This window comes from Ruditapes philippinarum, unplaced genomic scaffold (assembly GCF_026571515.1).
Source record: "Ruditapes philippinarum isolate M1 unplaced genomic scaffold, ASM2657151v2 ctg194_1_1_1_1, whole genome shotgun sequence".
In the NCBI taxonomy this organism is placed as follows: domain Eukaryota; kingdom Metazoa; phylum Mollusca; class Bivalvia; order Venerida; family Veneridae; genus Ruditapes; species Ruditapes philippinarum.
Window position 1 is genome coordinate 141,580 of NW_026853964.1, and position 19,399 is coordinate 160,978.

The 19,399-nt window shown below is 32.5% G+C and overlaps 1 protein-coding gene and 1 long non-coding RNA gene across 2 annotated transcripts in view; one reads left to right on the forward strand and one right to left on the reverse strand.

Moving 5' to 3' along the window:
- The window catches only part of LOC132738523 (3-oxoacyl-[acyl-carrier-protein] reductase FabG-like), a 104,870-nt gene that overhangs the window by 39,921 nt on the left and 45,550 nt on the right, over positions 1-19,399 (reverse strand). The window lies entirely within an intron of this gene.
- Positions 353-19,389, forward strand: LOC132738515 (uncharacterized). The gene is made up of 3 exons (XR_009626887.1): positions 353-594; positions 18,552-18,982; positions 19,315-19,389. It is a non-coding gene; the product is annotated as an uncharacterized LOC132738515 (long non-coding RNA).

The window sequence follows — 19,399 nt, forward strand, 5'->3', positions numbered from 1 at the left end:
AAATCTTCAGAGATAATGATTAACGACTAGTTATAGTTTTGTAATAGATTGACTATATAAACTATATAATTATCATAATATAATCGCAATAACGTCTAACCACTCAAAATATTCAGGTGAGAAAAGAAGCAGTGTATATCACATTACAACTACATTCACCGTCCTTATTTAAATATCAACAACTTATTGGGTAGACAACTAAAAAAACAACATACTATTTATAAAATCTTCCTTGTAGTTGAACAAACCAGAAATATGATGACTGTATTGACGTGTTTACTTATACGTAATATCTATCAATAGAAAAGTCCTGACGTGTTTGAATTTCATTGGTTATTAACGCAAGATCTCCTGGGAGACGCCTTGAATATGATATTATTAAAATTAGTTATTTGTACAGGAGAAGAAATAAATAGGATTTTCTTAATGATTATAGACATTCGTGTATGAACATTGTTATTATCTCAGTGCTTAAATAATGTAGTGACCCAAAAACATTATCTACAATTTGGAAAATGGCAGCTAGAATCAGAGGCTGTGCTAAAATGCGGCATGAAAAAAGTGACCATGGATCGGATAAGTGTCCTGATGACGGTAACTTTTCATATATCTATATATAAGTCATTGGTAATAAGTGATAAGGTTTTGTTTTTATTACTTAGACATACATACTATACAAATGTTCTGCTGCTAATTTAACGCAATAATTTGATATGAATATAGATTTCTCATAATGGTGTTCGATTCATTTAGACTAAGTTTTAAGGGTATTCAGAGTGTTTTTATTTAAATGTGTGCCAATGTTTAATGATCCTCTTTTAATTTCTTTCATTATGATTAAATGTAGCTCACTACGAAAGGTGTTTGTTTTATATTTTTGTAAAAATTAAATAAAATAATTAATTAAACTCGCTTTGAAGAAAGGCAATACCCTCATGCTCTTTAATAACACCGCACAACGTTTAATCAAAGATTTAGGAAGACGAAACTTAATTATTACAATAAGAGGTTTTGAAATGGCAATATGAAATGTTGATGTTTAAATGTGCTTTTGTATATAGTTTTCGACTTCCAATTGTTTGAAATGTTGAAAAACCATCTTGCCTAGACATGCTTTGCTTAGTTGTCTGTCTTTCTGAAAAATTATCATATGATTGTATGGCAATATTATCCAAGTTCTATTCAAAATTGACAATCTCCGATTATTACATACTTTGTAGATCAAAAGCTCAACGATAGTTAAAGGTCCATTATGCCTGAGCAATTCTATCATTTTTGTTTTTAGAAACTTTTTTATACTTGGTATTTTGTTACAGATTCGGAAAAAAATATACACATTTATTAAAAACTATGATTTTAAAAGAATTTTACAGACAGGCAGGTGCTTTTAAATGGTCTTGCTTGTTTTAGAAAGGAAAAGCCCTGATAATGTATAACATTAACAGTTAAAGGCGATGCTTTAGAAATGCTGTTTGATTATTTTCTTCACACTACTTACACCTCACATTTATATAGATAAAGAGTTAAAACTAACTGAGAATGTATACAAAAAAATTATCATTACATTCAAGGGGGCTATTTCTAATAAACTAGTACAAATATTTCGATCTACTAATTTAAGAATTATTATGCTAATTTACTCGCTTAATGTCCCTCTTCACTGACCAAGAGTAATATACATGTATGAATAGCATCTGCATCACCTGGAGAAGGCATATAGTGTTTTGACTGACAAGAAACTCAGCAGAAATGCAGGCTCCAATATACAAGGATTTAGTGACTTACATCCAGTTTTTGCTTATATTTTACCCTCAATATGCCATCTTAAATAGAAAGTTTTTTTAGGCCAGTGTGTATTTGGGCTACAGCCCCTTAAGCCCCCTCCATTTTGGATCCGAGCCTTAACTCGAAGGCTTAATTGTTTTGTTAATTGTTTGAACAAAAGACTAAATAAATGACGTGAAAATGAAAAGGTTTTAAATGATATCCAGTTTGGTTTAAGAGATAAACGTAGTACTGTAGATTCTGTTTTTATTCCTAAGTGTGTTATTCAAAAGGTGTTTTAAATCACAATTAAACTTTACTGTGCTTTTATTCAGAAATGTTTTGACACTATAACCCGTGATTCATTGCGAACAAAGTTAGTAGAAATTGATGGAAGTTGTAAATTTGTAAATATTGTTAAATCACTATATTAGAGAGTCACGTCATGTGTTAAAATAACATATACATCTAAATTGTCTGATTTTTTGTATAAAGCAAGGGGAACCAATCTCACCGTTTATTTTTATACTGTTTGTGATTCACTAGATTTCAATAATTTGACAGAAAATGACTTACAGCAACTTTCAGTATATCTGTTGCTTTTTGCCGATGATACAGCAGTTTTTACAACGGTCAAACACAGTTTACAAGCCCAATTAAATAGTATATACTTCTCGGATGGAAATTACAAAAAAATGTCAGTAACTAAAAGACAAAAATATGTGTATTTAAAAACAGAAAACAAAGAAATTATTTTGAATGGTTTTTCAATAATGAAAAAAAAATGAAGAAGTTGACCGTTTTTTGTTATTTAGGTATAAAACTTGTTAAAACAGGAAATCTTCGTATTGCTGTTAAGGCCCTAGGTGACTAGGCGCTTAAAGCCCTGTATAGTTTATTATCATTTTTTTAAGAATATAAACATTGATTTAAAGACCAAACTAGTATTATTTCATTTTTGTGTCGCCTCTACGGAGTAGTGGCGACATATAGGGATCACTTCTCCGTCGTCTGTCTGTCCGTCTGTCTGTCTGTCCGTCCGTCCGTCCGTCCGTCACAAAACTTGTCCGGACTACTCCTCATAAACTACTGGTGCAATTTCATCCAAACTTTACAGGAATGATCAGTACCAAGTCTAGTTGTGCATATTGTCAGCATTTTCCGGTTCAATGATTTTTGTCAGAGTTATGGCCCTTTAATAATTTTTATTTTTAAAGTTTGTCCGGACTACTTCTCTTTTACCACTAATGCAATTTCAATGAAACTTTACAGGATTGATCTGTAGCTCAAGTCCTTGCGCATATTGCACGGGTTTTCCGGTTGAATGATTTTTGGCCGAGTTATGGCCCTTTGATAAAAAAGGTTTCTTTTTCTGTTTGTTGCCAGATACACAAAAGCTTGTCCGGACTACTCCTCATAAACTACTGGTGCAATTTCATCCAAACTTTACAGGAATGATCAGTACCAAGTGTAGTTGTGCATATTGTCAGCATTTTCCGGTTCAATGATTTTTATTTGAGTTATGGCCCTTTAATAATTTTTATTTTTAAAGTTTGTCCGGACTACTTCTCTTATACCACTAATGCAATTTCAATGAAACTTTACAGGATTGATCTGTAGCTCAAGTCCTTGTGCATATTGCACGGGTTTTCCGGTTGAATGATTTTTGGCCGAGTTATGGCCCTTTGATAAAAAGGTGTTTTTTTTCTGTGTGTTGCCAGATACGCAAAAGCTTGTCCGGACTACTCCTCATAAACTACTGGTGCAATTTTCTCCAAACTTTACAGGATTGATCAGTAGCAAGTTTAGTTGTGCACTGTCCGTCTGTCTGTCCGTCTGTCATAAAATTTGGCCCAACATGAAATTGGCCATCATGAGGCGACACATGTGATTACTGATCACTCTTGTATTGTATGGTTTATAACTTTAGGGGATACACAATCATAAAGAGATTGATAAGTTACATATAACGTTTTGTAAAATTATCCTGGGTGTAAGAAAACAGACTACAAATGCTGCTGTACCTGGAGAACTCGGGATATTCCCGTTATCTTTCATAGGTATTGAACGTTCTTTAATGTATTGGATTAAACTTAAGAACAATAATGATAATTATACTGTTTATGACATTTTTCTACACCAATGTACACTATCACAATTGGATGTTTAGAATTAAACAATCTTTTGACAATCTAGATGTTTCACAGTTATTTGATATCTTTAATCCTGATTTGAAATATTTTCTGTTATACAAAGGCGATTGCGTGACCAGTATGTTCAGGAATGGAGTTCAAGTTGAATACCTGGTGAAAATTAGTATAGTATGCAAAATTTAAAATGTGATAGAATTTGTACCTTATTATAATAATATTGTTAATGATAATTAAACCTAGAATTGTCGCATACTCTTGCAATTTAGATTTTATAATATCGAGAGAAATGAAAGATTGTGTTTATTTTATAATTATAATCAGATTGAATCTGAATAACACTTTTTATTGATTTGTCCAACATATACAATGTAATAATATCAGGAAAGAATCACTTCCAAAGTATTATACATATTGGCCTTCACTTAAAAAATTGTTACATTAATGAATAATTATAACAAAACTATTCAACTATTGAACGAAATTAATTGGTAGAGATCAATAGTGCTTAATTGTATATTTATTTATATTGTATTGTAATGTTTATATGTGTTTAATTAACCATATGCATTTGAATTATTCTTGTACATTGGTGTGTTATTTTGTCTTATCTATATTCTTTAATTATTTACTTGTATATGACAAAGGAATTTTCATTTCGATTGCTAGATAAAGATTAATTGGTTGATTGATTGATTGATTGGTTGATATATCAAACTTATTTAGAAAATGGTAGTGTTTGAAAACGGTTACCGATCAGAATTACAATAAGATATGAAAATAGCATGTGTTAATTATATATGATGCATTTCACTATAAATGTATGAGATGTACAAGCTGCTTTGATATATCTTATAACAATTGTGGTTTTTGTTCATTTTTATGCTTTTATGAATGCTTGTTGTAAATATGATTTTGCTTTATTTTTATCTTAATGATCTCATATACTTAAATGAATTATATAGATTAATGCACCACAAAAGATAAAAATATTATACAAACAGCAATATATAGTATTCAGTCATTTACTGAGAACAATCACAATGAATTAATAATTAGGATTAACTTCTATTATTCAAACCATCTCTTAGTTAGTAAGAACCATTTTTCAACGTATTGATTGAGATTATATATTATCAACAAGTATAAATGATATTGAACATCTTAGTTAAAGTGTATAAAGTTATATATATATACACTGCAAAATTTATTGTTTGAAAAATGAAAACTTTTAAAATGCTCGTATGAAGTAAAAATGGTAGTTAATCGCCTTAAAAGCGAATGTACAAAATCATTGCTAAACGGATAAAACCCTACTTTAAATAGCAAAATAAAGTAGTCTAATTTAGAGTGTTCAAAGCATACGGTAAGGGAATACGGTACGGGAATACGTTTTCACGTGTAATGGTACGGGAATACGTTGCCATCATATGGGTAAAGGAATACGGTACTGGAATACGTTTCCATCATATGGATAAAGGAATACGGTATTGTAATACGTTTCCATCATATGGGTAAAGGAATACGGTACTGGAATACTTTTCCATCATATTGGTAAAGGAATACGGTACTGGAATACGTTTCCATCAAATGGGTAAAGGAATACGGTATGTAATACGTTTCGGCATCGATATGGGTAAGAGGAATACGGTACGAGAATACGTGTATTCCATCATATGGGTAAAGGATACGAGTACTGAGTAATACGTTTCACCTCATATGGGTAAAGGAATACGGTACTGTAATATGTTTCATCATATGGGTAAAGGAATACGGTACAGAAATACGTTGCCCACGTGATCATAATGGATATATATGGTTCCACAAGAAAAAATAATTGACAGACTTTGCTTTTCTGCTAGATCTTAATTAGAATAGCAGATACAGTAGTGCGCTTGTAATGTCGTTAATTGAAGGATAAAAATACCATTATTCCGCTTGCTAGACAAACGCACCATACAAAAGCGATGACAAATGATTTAATGATATAAATAGTTGTTTATAAGTATAGTATATTTCTACTATTCTAGGAACTCTTTATAAATAACATTTAAAGCCATAGTTTTTTTTGGTTTTCATTTTCTCCTCTTTCTTTTCAAATTTAAGCTGATGTTTTTTGTTGTTATTACGTTTTGAATTACCGTTCAAATGTTTAACTATCAATTGATTACCAAGATTACTGCTACCAATGTAATAGTTTATCATAAAACAAACTTTTCTCTCTGATTTATACTTCCATTGAATCACATTTAAACAATTAATTAATGTGCTCTCTTTACAACCAGTAGCTTTAAGTATCAGCATGGGTGATTATTTCCTTTCATAGTTTTTTATTAATCAATGCAGCCATTAAACACTGTAATATTCATCCAATTTTAAATTAAATAGATCTTTTTAATAACGATATTTTTTAGATCCTTAATGAACAAAATGTCCAGCATTAAGATATTTAAATTATTATAAGTAAACGACAAATGAGACGTTCGCTGTAAGACATCAATTTGGAATACCGCAAGATTTTTCTTTTAAATGTGAGCATGCATTCTCCATCTTTTTTTTTTTGTTTTTTTTTTTTTTTTTTTTTTTTTTTTTTTTTTTTTGTTTTTTTTTTTTTTATTTTTTTTTTTTTTTTTGGTTTTTTTTTTTGTAAATGTCCCGTTTTCACGTCTTTAAGTTTTAGATGACTACTAACAGTTCTTCCAAACTAAATGGTTTACGATTTATGTGCAATGTGATCACTTACTTTTAATAATGTAGTTTGCATTTAGGCTTTAACATTTACGAGAAATACAGTTTAAAAAGGATTATCTTCAAAAAAAAATTATTTACAGTCCAGTGAGCCAGTTCCTCTTTCTGTTTGAGTCAACAGTTAACATGTAAGAAGTGCTTTAAATGTTAAGAAATAATTATTTACTGTCTACCTGTAAATCAATTTAATAAAAGATGAATATTCATAAAGTAACCATAGTAACGAGGTATTTAAATCTCTATGTTTATAACAATGAAAATTGAATCTAATTCTTTGTTTAAAAATGAAATTCCAATTTGTTTCGTAACGTAACATAGCGTTATATGAGTGTGGTGAAGGAGTGGCAGTGGTGTGAGAGAGTGGCATGAGGGTGGTGAGGGAGTGGCATGGGGTGTGGAGGAGCGTGGCATGAGGCGTGGTGAGGAGTTGGCAATGAGCGGTGGTGGAGGAAGTGGTATGCAAAGGTGGTGAGGAGGTGGCATGAGGGTGGGAGGAGTGGCATGAGGGTGGTGAGGATGGCAATGAGGGTGTGGGATGGCATTGAGGGTGTGAGGAGTGGCATGAGGGGGTGAGGGAATGGCATGAGGGTGGTGACGGAAGTGGCATCTAGGGTGTGAGGAGTTGGCCTGAGGGTGGTGAGGAGTGGCATACAGCGGTGGTGATGGAGTGGCCTGAGGGTGTTGAGGAGATGGCAGTTTATGGTGGTGAGGAGGTGGCATGAGGATGTGAGGAGTGGCATTAGAGTGGTGGGAGTGCCTGAGGGTGGTGAGGAGTGGCATTAGGGTGGTGAGGAGTGGCTGAGTGGTGAGGAGTTATTTTAGGGTGGTGAGAGCTGGCCTGAAGGATGGTCAGGTTAAACACTGGCAGAGTACCAACCAGAAAATAACTGGCTTTTCGAAATGTCGAAAATGTTATTTAAAGGCGATCTATCATATCTTGTTCAGATTGCAGTCATCTGTTTGGTTCTTGGAAGAATAAAGAGAAGCTCATATCGTAAATGATGGATTATATTTCATAACGCAGGGAGGAGCAACAAAAGAAGTAAAAAAATAGCAGAACTTTTTAAAAAGGCGGACATGTTTTGAAAAACGTGGGCGAGGACAATAAAATGACAGGTACGACAAAACAGTAAAAACATCGCGAGCTCTGAAATGTTCATTACGAATGGTGACTTTCAGCGGAACAGATGACCCGCTATAGCTAAAAGTATGCCTCAGACGTCCAGCTAAACCTCAAGATGTGTCAATTATAGGTCAGAAGAGAAGATAAAACCTACCAGTGAAAAACGCAAACGTCTCGTATGTCAAAAGTTGGTGACAAAAAGCAGGAAAGAGTAAAAACGCTAGACATCAAGTCGAAAGAAAAGCATAAGGAGAACACGGGTGAAATCGACATCGCATCTATAGACAAGTATTGAATTGAAGAGTTCACTTACTGTCCTCCTCATTCTTGTTTAAAACATTGAGGTGTGAAGGACGATGTTTCAGTGCGGATTTTGTTGAAAACTTTTGGGAGCAGAAGGATAATATGTTACGTCATAAAAAATCAGCGCATTCAGAACAAAGAACGCCGAATGAAGACATTATGTCAAACATCTACTCGGAAGAGGACGCGATTGTCAGACGTATCAGTGGAAGAGGATAATTGTTTAGACCCATAGGAAGACAATGAGTCCAGTCATAGCGACAATAGAAGATGACGATGCATCTGTCACCTCAGAGAAGTCTTTGATGACGGCGATCCTTGGGACAACATTGTAGATGAAGAGCGTTTCAAAAGTGCCAGTCGCAGTATGACTCCATGGTAAATGAGCTTTTGGAGGATGATACCGACATCAGTCTGAGTGTTAGCCAAGGAAAGGGCTTTCAGGAATATGAAAAGCACTACAGGAAAGCACTAATGAACAGTTTTGGTAGTAAAGTGGTGTGGTTTTGAAGCAATGAAAAAAAATCCTATTTATAAATCTATTAAAAAGACAGTGAAAGAGGTTGATTGATACAGATGGGTACGACAAGGAGGAAGCTTTGAAATACGGTATTCTCAAAAGGAGTTTTTATTTGACAAGGTTCTAAATGAGTTACGAAATTCCAGAGCTAGAAGAACAGGATGCTATGGAACAACAGGAAGACTCCGAATTGATTGGTGTAAAACCTGAAATTGATAGTGGTGTTGCTTGTGAAAAGAACCATATAAACAATACATTGTAAAAATGGACGACAATTACCTTTCACACTTCACGCCCTTGTGTTGAAGCTAGAGGTTTTCAATGATTTTTATCTTGTTTGTAAGACTGATTCGCGTATTGTGCGTTTCATTATGTTGTGTAAATATACTGTAAAATAAATTTACGTAGTACTGAAGGCAATCTTGTTATTTTAATGTGCAAAAGCAGGCCCAGTAAAAATTTCGCGCGTATGCCATCCCGTTTCACAGTTTTTCCATAAAAGTAAATGCCATTTGTTTCTATGTTGTGTATAAAGCATTTTTTAACTCAATGATACATTTCCTATTTAACACGACTAAAATAATTAAACTAATCTAGCTCTTTGTGACTCGTAAGTCAACAATAGTGAAAGTAACGGCCGTTACATTTAATTTGTAACTGTTCTAACAGTATTCTAATAAAAGTTAGGAATCTAGGAATGACTGATGTTTAAAATAAAACAATCCACTGCGATTCTACACTTTGTCCTTAAAATTAAAAAAACATGTCAGAGTTTAATGTCGTTAATGCAGCTTTATTTTGCATTTTAATTTGTTCCGGCGAACTGTAACTGATATTTGTATGACGTATGATGTGGATAACAAGTGAACTCAAGAGAAAATATTGGCATATTGCATGTTTATCGTCACAGTCTCATTGTATGAGTAAAAAGGTGGCAGCGTATTAACCTTTATACGCTTTCATATTTAAATAACGGACATATATTTTACACAGATGAATTCATGAAGACATTACTTTATAAACCTGTCATATATTTAACTCCGTAAATGGATGCAGTAAAAGCCACCATACTATGTAAAAATTTGCCACATATATGACTTTTAAAACGGATGATGAAAGATTAAAAAAGAAATGAACAAACTATAGTAAACTATCTGAATAATCATGTTTAAACGAATGATCAGATGTTAACCCACTAAAAAGCGCTATTTTTTATAGAGTTTTGTTGAAAATAGCAACTTAATGTGTGTCAAAAAGCCAGTGAAAGTATTCGATTTACCATGGATACCTAATTCATACACATCGTCATAGTGTGTTAAAATAAATTTTATTTCGCCGTGGGTAAAAAGCAGAATATACCATCAGTGGGGCTGGTATGTGTATTTCATAATCGATACAGAAAAACCTCGATTTATTAAATTGGAGGTAATGCAATTAGAATACTTTTTTTAAGTCAAGGCTTAAAACAATAATTCTGTCGTTCATAATTCTTAAAAAACTACAATATTTTTCTTATAAAATTGTAAAAAGAAAATGTTTTTAAACTTATACTGTGTATTTGCGAGAGAAGAACGATCAGGTCCATCCTCTGTATAATTATCTATAGTGTAAATTTTGCACACACACAAATAAAATAAGGTAAAGAATGAATCATAATTTGGGCAGAACACAGCTAATATTGTAATCTAGATTCAATGCCGTGAAGAGGACCATTATACCTCGGTAGGGGTGTTTCGATTGAATAAGGTTTTTAATTGCAAGCACAGATTACCAAATACAAGTGATTTATTGTTATTTATTTTGTCTCCTAAGTACACTTACCAAAACAGCACATTGTTTCTCTAGGAATTCATTATGAAAAAAATTCAAACTCTGAAGTTATATGTCGTTATCATTTTTTATGGAAAAATACATTCATTTCAAGAGAATCAATGCATATCTGGAATTTTGTGTGTACTGATAAGTTTCCACTAGGGTTGAAAAACGAAGGTTAAAAATATCAAAGGAAATACATTATGGAAAATAAATTCATGTTATCAGAATACTATACTTTTGTATAAAAGCAGACATATTTTTATAAAAAGTTAAAATTTAGTCTAAATATTTAGTGTATGTGGAGCGGGAAATATTGTTTTTTCAAAGAGTAAATAATAATATAGCCTGAATAATTCAAAAAAAGTGATTTAGTATGAAATAAATATAATCCTAAAAAGGTTTTACATTACTAAACAAGATTCCATTAGTGGAATAGTGTATCTTTAAATCTTAGTCAGTAAAGTTTTATTTAAGAGTCACTTGCCCTTCTAACGTAATATACCTATCATCTTTTTTATAAACGCTATGTAACGTTAACCATAAATCACTGAATTTCATTTTTAAAACATAGAAATTAGATTCAATTTCAATGTTTAAACATAGAGATTAGAATACCTCGTTACTATGGTTACTTAATTTTTAATTTCATATTTTTTATAAATGATTTACAGGTGACCGTAAATAATATTCTCTAACATTTTAAAACCATTTCTTTTACCATCGTTTAAACTGTGGAACTCAGAAAGAAAGAGAACTGGCTTCACTGGACATGTTAAATATTTTTTTTTTTTTTTTTGGAAACAATCCTTTTTAAACTTGTATGTTTCTTTAATTGTTAAAGCCTAAATGCGAGAATACATTATTAAAAAAAGTAAGTGATTTACATTGCACATAAAATCGTAAACCATGGTTTATTTTGGAAGAATGTAGTAGTCATCTGAAAACTTAAAGACGTGAAACTGGGGGACATTCTACAAGCAAGGGATATGCTCACATTTAAAAGAAAAATCTTGGCGGTATTCAAACTTGATGTCTACAGCGAACGTTCATTTGTGTTTACTATAATAATTTAAATTTTAAATGCTGACATTGTTGTAATTAAGATCTTAAAAATATGATCGTGATTAAAAAGGGATCTTTTTAATTTATATTGGATGATATACAGTGTTAATGTGCTGCATTGGATAATTAAAACTATGATAAAGGAAAATAATCAATGCTGATATTAAACACATGTGTTGTAATGAGAGAGACATTAATTAATTGTTAAAATGTGATCGAAATGGAAGTATTAAATCAGAGAAAGGTTTGTTTATATGAACTATTTACATTGTAGCAGTATACTTTGGTAATCAATTGATAGTAAACATTTTGAATGTAATTCAAAAGGAAATAACAACAAAAATCATTGTAAATTTGAAAAGAAAGAGGAGAAATGAAACCAAAAAACTATGTTTTAAATTAAGTTATAAAAGACTTCCTAGAAAGTAGAAATATATTATACTTATAAACAACTATTTATATATTAAAATGTCATGGCGTTTTGTATGTGCTGTTTGTCTAGCAAGTGGAATATGTATTTTTAACTTCAATTAAACATTAAAGCGCAACTGATTTTATTCTAATTAATCTAGCAGAAAAGCAAAGTCTGTCAAAGTATTTTCTGTGGAACATATACTATCCATATGATCACGTGGAAACGTATTTCTGTACCGTATTCCTTTACCCATATGCTGGAAACGTATTACAGTACCGTATTCCTTTACCCATATGATGGAAACGTATTCCAGTACCGTATTCCTTTACCCATATGATGGCAACGTATTCCCGTACCATTGCACGTGAAAACGTATTCCCGAACCGTATTCCCTTACCGTATGCTTTGAACACTCTAAATTAGACTACTAAATAATAGTTTGTTCCGTAACATTTTATTCTGTTTACGTACATTATTCATGTGTGTTAAATACATGTAATAGAAACATTCTATGTGAAAACATTTTTGAAAATATAAAAATGGAAACAATATAATTGTACTGTTGATAAATTTTATAAAAATAGTTCATAAACTATATATTTATCCTTTAATGACATGTTTATTGTATGTTTTATTAAGGAGCAATGATCATTTTATCAGCCAGATTCTTCTATTTGACCAAGTTTAAGATCCAGCGACTTATTTTTTTAATTACCTTATCTAGACATTCTTTTAAATAGAGTTTTTTAAGTTCCCCGTGCTATTGTGTTGGTAAAAATATCAATATTTTGCTTCAGTTATCTTAAAATGTTTTTTCTTTCAAGATTAACTATATACTAAGATTAGTTAAGCTTGTGTAATACTGCAGCTGGGTTCTGTCGTTTCAATTCATAATAATAGGTACGTCAATTGTACTGAATTAAAAAAAAAATAACAATGCAAAACTATAAAAAAAAGTATGAATACATTATCACAGGCGCCGAAAATGGAATACATGTAGTTATTTAGATTTTGAACAGATAAAGCCCGCATATTTGAATACCTTCTCAAATTACTCTATTGTTACAATGACATTGAAACTAGTACAGGGCTACGGAGCCCCTAAGGTGACATTGTCCACACTTTTTCCCGGGATTTAATTCGTTTTTACGAAATATTTATTCGTTATTAATATCTTGTTTCCGATACCGTTTATTATAGTTAATCTAAATCTTTAAATCATTGCAATTTCAGCCGCAATGAATTGTTGTATAAATCCAACGGAATCAATGTAACTATTAAATGATACAAGGTTTATAATAATAATAATAATAATAATAATAATGATAATAATAATAATGATAATAATAATAATAATTATAATAATGATAATTATGATGATAATTATGATGATAATAAATAATAATAATAATAAAATAACAATTGTAATAAATAATAATAAAAAATAATGATAATAATGATAATAATGATAATAATAATAATACTAATAATAATAACAGAAAGGAACACATGATGACAAATGCAGATTTGTAACACCTTATTTTCAATGCGGCCTTCTATAAGAAGATAAAATTATATCATTATACAAAGTTTAAAAGGGTATGCTGGAGTCATCGGGTGGTCGGTTTGTCGGTCGGTCAGTCGATAAGTGATTCGTTGCAGATTGTTTTGTCCGGGGTATAACTCGGAATGTAAAAGAGATATCAATTTCAAATTTTGTAGGTAGATAGATCTTATTGAGTAGAAGTTCAGTGCAAATAAACCACTGCCTTGTGGAGTTTGGAGTCAGTTCCCTTTGGTTTTTTTTACAGTTTGAACATTGTCAGGGGCATAACTCTTAAACGACAAGGGGTATTAACAAGAAACGTTGTAGCTAGTAAGATATTATTAGATAGAAGTGCTGTGCAAATGAACCATGACTCTGCATTCCCTAATTTTCGAGCTATTGCCCTTTGAATTTTTACACTTTAACTTTATCCGAGACAGAAATCTAAACCGACAAGGGGTATTAACAAGAAACTCTGTAGGTAGATAGATCGCATTGAGTAGCAGTGCAGAGCAAAAGAACTGTAAGATTGCCTTGCCTAATTTTTGAGTTATTGCCTTTGTTTTTTTTACACTTTGAACTTTGCCGGGACATAACTCTAAAACGACAAGGGGTTTTAACTTTAAACTTTGTAGGTGGACAGATCACACTGAGTAAATGTGAAGCGCGTAAGAACATTAACCCTCCCTAACTAATTGTGGAGTTATTGTCCTTATTCTAATGTTTACACTTAAAACTTTGCAGGTAGATACATCTGATTGAGTAGATGTGCAGTGAAGAAGAACCTTAACCCCTACCCTTCCCTAATTTATGAGTTTATAATTTTATCCTGGAGATAACTTAAGTAATATCAAAGGTATCGTCTTGAAACGTTTTAGGTAGATATATCTCACGGAGTATTAGTGCAACGTAAATAACCCTAACACTCCCTTTGGATTTATTGCCCATTGTTTATTTTTACACTTTGAACTTTGTCTGGGACATAACTTGATAATCATTTTAGGTATCAACTGAAAACTGAAAGTAAATAGATTTTACTGAGTATTTCAATTTTAATTATCTTAGTGACTTATGACAAATAATTCAAAAACATTTTAAAAATCTAAAAACTACTGCATTGTCTCTATGTGCAAAATTATTAACTAAAAAGCATATTTTCTGACAAGCGCATGTTTGGGGTATTCGGCACTTGTGACAATTTCTAGTTCCATTTTAGACTAATCGGCACATCAATCGATGAAATTTTATCATATTTAAGAAATGATTCAATATTTATCATAGTTACTACAGATATCTTAATACATACCTAAAATTCATACAAATCTGGAAAAAAGTGATCCCTCGGAAGCATCAATCACAACAAAATTACATAAGAATTGCAGACTCGGTTTAATTGATTCTGTACATGAGGAATACTGAATAAGTGCAACATCCCTCACGCCCACCGGCTTGAGCGGTACTCAATTCTCAACACTTAATAGTGCCGGTATCAATGCTTTCGCTTTTCGCTTTTTATCATAATCAAAAAAAAATACATGAGAGGAAATGCATGTCAAGGAAGTTAACAATTAATTATCTCCCTTTTTAATGTCTAACAATGCCCGAGTGAAGATAATCTTTAAAATTCATTCTACAAAAAAAAGCCAATATATTTCTGAATTGCTTATTGTTTTTCCTTTTAAGTATGTCTTATTTAAATCAAAGAACTTAATATAATCTATTCATGGGATCTGCGTTCCTTCTTATTAGTCAAATAAAGCTGGTCCTTTCTTAAAAACAAAACTGCTATTTTGTTAAATGACGACCACTTATAGTATTTAGGATCTAAAGCATAACGTATCAAGTTTGTGTGAAGTCAAAATATGTTTTTATTTACAAAAAGACTGTGAAGCAATTATCAATTTCTTAAAATATCAAACATTTCTTTTGGCCTGTATTTACAAGTTACAACACATATATTTTCATTACTTTTCCCTATATATCTAACACGTTTCCAGATCCAAGGCGTCGCGGATCCCGGATTTTTTTTAACCTTTACCTCCTTTTTGACGAATTTTCTTTTGGATCCATTGTATTCTTTTTATACAAGGCTAAAGTTATCGATCTTCAATTTAACAATTAAATATAGCAAGTAAACATGAGGTTTTTAATTTTATTTGACGTAAAACGCAATGAATAAATAATAATTTATAAATTATAGATTATTATTAATAGGAAAAACATAAGCCATTTTAATATATGCACTTTATGTGAAAAGGACAGGAGACGTTTTTCTTAAATATTAGTTAACAACATTTGTAAACAATGAATTTTAATTATGACACAGAATATATTGCACCAACGAAATATACAAGCAGTTTTTTCAATATGTCATAAAGACATAAATGACTAATAATTATGTCAAATTTTGGAAGACATATTATTTTTGCATTCGGCGTCTGTCTGTCCGTCCGTCCGTATGTCCGCTCTCACGGGACAGTAATAATGTGGCTAGAGGGACAATAGGTAACATTCCTTTCCCTTTAATGTCATTCATTTCGTAATGCTTTTATGTGGCTATTTTCTTTTGTGTGGCTAAAAAGAGCAATACAGAGAACAATTGAGTAGCCATATTATTACTGTCCCGTTAGAATGTCTATCCGGTTGTCCGTCCGTCCGCATTAAGCTTGTACGGCCTTCACAGGTCAAACTACTGGTTGAATTTCAACCAATCTTTACAGGTTTGATCAGTACTATTCCGAGTTGTGCACGTCACAGGCACGTTCCGCTTCGCTGCACAAGGCTTTCACAGGTCAAAGCTATTGGTAGGATTTCAACCAAACTTTACAGGAGTATTCAGTACCATCCCTTTTTGTGCACGTCACCGGTACTTTCCGCTTCGTTGCACAAAATGGCCCGCAGACATAAAAATAGAAAAATCTTGTCCAGCCTTCACAGGTCAAACTACTGGTAGATCTCAACTAAATTTTACAGAAGTGATCAGTAACATCCAAGGTTATGCAAATCACCGGCATGATGCGCTTCACAAAATGGTCGCCAGAGCTAAAACAAAAAATCTTATCCGACCTTCACAGGTCAAACTGCTAGTGGGAATTTTGACCTAACTTTACAGGAGTGATCAGTTCTACCCCTATTTGTGCTCATCACCGGCCTGTTCCGGTTCACTACATAATATGGCTGGCAGAGCTAAAAATAGAAAAATCTAGTCCGGCCTTCACAGGTCAAACAACTGGTGGCTTTCAACCAAACTTTACAGGAGTGATAAGAACTGTCCCTAGTTGTGCTTAACACCGACACATTCCGCTTCGCTGAACAAAATGGCAACCAGAGCTAAAAATAGAAAAATTCTGTCCGGCCAAAACGTCTGGTGGGATTTCAACCAAATTTTACAGGAATGATCAGTACAATCCCCAGTTGAAAACATCACCGGCACGTTCCGAGTTGCTGCTTAAAATAGAAAAATAGTGTCTGGCCTTCACAGGTAAAAGTGATTTCAGCCAAACTTTACAGGAGTGATCAGTACCATCAACAGTTCTGCACAAAATAGGCATCTTCCCCTTCGCGGGACAAAATGGCCACCAGAGCTAAAAATAGAAAAATCTTGTCCTGCCTTCACAGGTCAAACAGATTTCAACCAAACTTTACAGGAGTGATCAGTACTATAACTAGTTGTACGCATCACTGGCACGTTTCGCTTCCTTGAACAAAATGTCCACCAGGGGTAAAAATAGAGAAATTTTGTCCGGCCTTCACATGTCAAACTCATAATGGGATTTCATCTAAACTTTACAGGAGTGATCAGTGCCATTCCTTGTTGTGCACAACACCGTCACATTCTGCTTGGCTGCACAAATTGGCCACCAGAGCTAAAATTAGAAAAATCTTGCCCGGTCTTCACAGTTCAAACTACTGGCGGATTTCTGCCAATCTTTACAGAAGTGATCAGTACCATCCCTAGTTGTGCACATCACTGACAGGTTTCGCTTCTTTGAACAAAATGGCCGCCAAAGCTAAAAATAGGAAAATCTTGTCTGGCCTGCACTGGTTAAAGTACTGTTGGAATTTCAATGAAACTTCACATGAGTGACCATATATAATTGTGGGAGACATGTTTTTGTGACAAAAACCTTTCTAATTTGACGCTTTTATAAAGCAGTATCTAAATATATAACATGCCGTCAAGAGACATGTACTTTGGCGGGTATTCCCTTTTTTAGATTACAGCTTCAAATGTCAATAGCGATGCTTCTATAAATCTATTCCCGTATTATGTCTCTGTGAACCTAATGTTTAAATTTCATTGGATCACATCTTTGTTACATTATTAACGAAGGACAATAGGAAAATTGAAGATAGAAATGAGCTACTGTATTGAAGGTATTCTTGCCTGGAGATGTATAATTTTATTATTAAAGATAAAACGAAAGTAAGTTTTTTAAAAAGCAAAGAGCTAAATCACTTTAAATATAATTCTCTGATTTTGGGTTAACAAAGACTGAAATAGGGTAATTTACTTTTATGAAAGACTCTAACATGTTGTAAATTTCAATTTCTTGAAATATTTTTATTTCTTACCTTGAAACTAACATAAATATTGTGTTGTTTCTCTTTATTTTTAATCGCATTTCTTTAGTACCAGGTGCTCGATAAAATAAAAAATAAACAAATCTAGCTTTTTAACCGAATAACAAACATGAAAAAACCTAATTATTATAAAAAAAATATCCGATGTATTATGAACACACGCTAAGTTTATTTCACAGGTATTGTTTTGTTTTGATATTTTATGGTTGTATCAAATACATGTATATTGGTCATGGATAACCGTAAAATGTTCAAGGATATCCTGAAGTCAAAGGCAAAACAACTTTTGATGTTTATCATTTCTATGCATACCAACCATTAAGGAACATCATCCAAATATCCTCACTTATTTGAATCTGAATTATTTGATATTTTTATCAAACGCTACACAAATCTTAAAGATCGGAAAAGCAGAAAAATAATATTAACACTGTCCACGGCTTCCCAAGCCTTCCTTTTACAACGTTGATAAACCGATTTTCAAATTACTGAAAATATTTGTTTTGTTTATTTCTTAATAGATGTGGCTATGACAAACAGGTGAGGCATCAAGAAGACTAAAATGGCATCCGGAGATCCAGAAAATCGGATACATCTATTTCGTTTGCAAATTCTAATAATAGATGGAGGCCTGCTTGTATTGAGATGTATACTTGATCAGACCATAGCTGCCCAAGGCCTAACTCTAAAGGCATGTCTTAACAATGAAAGGTCAAAAATTACACGATTGCATGGCAAAAACAAAATCAGCCAGGATCAATATGACTTATTGTTCCCAGTGGGGGGTCCAGACCCAACTACGGCAGATATGGACATTACGCTTATCAGTTGCCTTCTTGCAAACCTTAAATGTTTCGGATTAAATAAGAAATTTCAATGGAATGCAACACCCGTATCAACCGATATATCAGTTGAGGCAGATATATGTCGTTTGAGAAATTTCCGGAATAAAGTAAGTATGAGATGACAGATGTTGTTGATATTTTAGTATGAAACAGTCAAAAGAAGCAGACAGATGAACACCTCTTATACAACAACAAAAATTTAGATGCATAAACTAACGAAAATTAAAACGGATATCTTACTTCTATGTTAACATATTTGACAGCATGTACGTACAATAACTTATATACCCTAATACTTACAAAGTGTAGTTTTCACAGTCCCCTTTTCACATAATCTTTGCCACGAATTGTATAAATACATTTCGACTGAACATGCCCAAGTCTATTTATACATGCGGGGATTTTTTCTGCATTACTGATAAGTTGAGTATTTTTTCAGATTTGTCATATGTCAACAACTACTGGAATAGAACAAATTGAGTTTGCAACTTTGTGGAATGATATTGAGCAGGTAAGCGTTTAGG